Source organism: Schistocerca cancellata, chromosome 2, assembly GCF_023864275.1.
Source record: "Schistocerca cancellata isolate TAMUIC-IGC-003103 chromosome 2, iqSchCanc2.1, whole genome shotgun sequence".
Taxonomy (NCBI): Eukaryota; Metazoa; Arthropoda; class Insecta; order Orthoptera; family Acrididae; genus Schistocerca; species Schistocerca cancellata.
Genome location: NC_064627.1, coordinates 306,323,563 through 306,325,012, shown reverse-complemented (window position 1 = coordinate 306,325,012; position 1,450 = coordinate 306,323,563). Strand labels below are relative to the sequence as shown.

Here is a 1,450-nt window from a genome sequence, read left to right as displayed (position 1 = left end):
GTTGATACAAATTACCCTCCGTAATAAAACACAACAATATTGCTTAATGAGAACCGACCGAGCACGAAGCGCAGAGAAGTTTAAAAAAATAAGGGGCAGCAAGTAACCAATAATTTCCATATTGAAAAGTATATGCGTACAGAAACAACATAATGGCCTCTCATGATGAAACTCTATTGGAGCAAAAATTTTTGTTAATCGTAAAAACTCAGAATAAGTTTAGGAATTTACCCTTTAGGCGTCCGAAAATCACGCAAAAAATGAAACCTATGTGCTGCCTACATTGAATACAAGAGACGTGGGAAAAATGTAACGCCCTTTGGATCACAAAGTTAGAAGAGATACGCTACTCAGTTAACGCAAATAGCAAAAACTGGACTCTATAAAATCCAGATCAGATATACAGGCATCTTAAATGTCCCTGCAGTATTTAGCTGACTATTCAGCATCTGGCCATAAGAAAAGTTAAGAAACCTGAGAGGAATTAGGCATCTAGCGCATTAGAAATGTTATAATTAAACTGACCGCAGCATTCTAAATCAGTGCCCATACAATCAGAACTGCGTACCAATTGGGTGACGAAGAAAATGATTCCCCAAGGAAAGATAGGAGCTAGGTTATGTTTTAAACTCTCGACGATGGCGAGGTCATTAGAGAAGGACCTATGGGTCGACGGCGACCTTTCCGTACGAACTAAGATGCTTCACACAGTTGCTATCCATAGTGTTCGAGAACATAATCAGTCTCATGCTAAAACCTTACCTGTCTGACCCCTCTCAATTTTTGTTACCGATCGTCGCAACAGACCCGTATCGTATATGCAAACTCAAGCGACGTATGAAAATTTGTACCAAGGCCGGGACTCGAACCCAGGACGCCTGCTCACAAGGCAGATGCACTAACCACTACGCCACCCTGGCACAAGGGCTTTGCACAACCGCACGGACTACCCTAGCACGCCTATCCTCATCGAATCAAACTCCCATTCACGTCTCAGGTCATCGTCGATCGAAACCGCTAGATCCTAATCCCGGCTTTTGTACAAAATTTCATTCCTCGCTTCAGCCTGCATATATATGTCATAGGTGACAGACTTGAAAACGTCTCTGGAACCATATAGTTTCATTTGAGACCTATATCACCTATCCCGTCTTTTCCAAAGTGAGAAAGTGGATTATGAAGAATTCTAACTCATTCCATCGACAAGTTGTTAACTGCCTTTCAGTTTGGCTTTTGGAAAGAATTCTCCTTAAAGAAAACCTCAGTAACGCAGCTCTAACAGAGCTAAACAAGAAAAATGATACTGCTGGTATATTATGCCATCTTTGATTGCGTGAATCACAAAATTCTACTCAGCAAACTAAAGTGTTACGGCATTAATGGCATCCGCATAGCGTGAATGGAATCTTGCCTTCATAAGAGAAAAAAAATCGCTCATCGATAGAATCCG

At 41.2% G+C, this 1,450-nt stretch overlaps 1 non-coding gene across 1 annotated transcript; it reads right to left on the bottom strand.

Moving 5' to 3' along the window:
- Positions 1–848: 848 nt before the first annotated feature.
- Positions 849–920, bottom strand: Trnat-ugu (transfer RNA threonine (anticodon UGU)). The gene has a single exon. It is a non-coding gene; the product is annotated as a tRNA-Thr (tRNA).
- Positions 921–1,450: the final 530 nt, after the last annotated feature.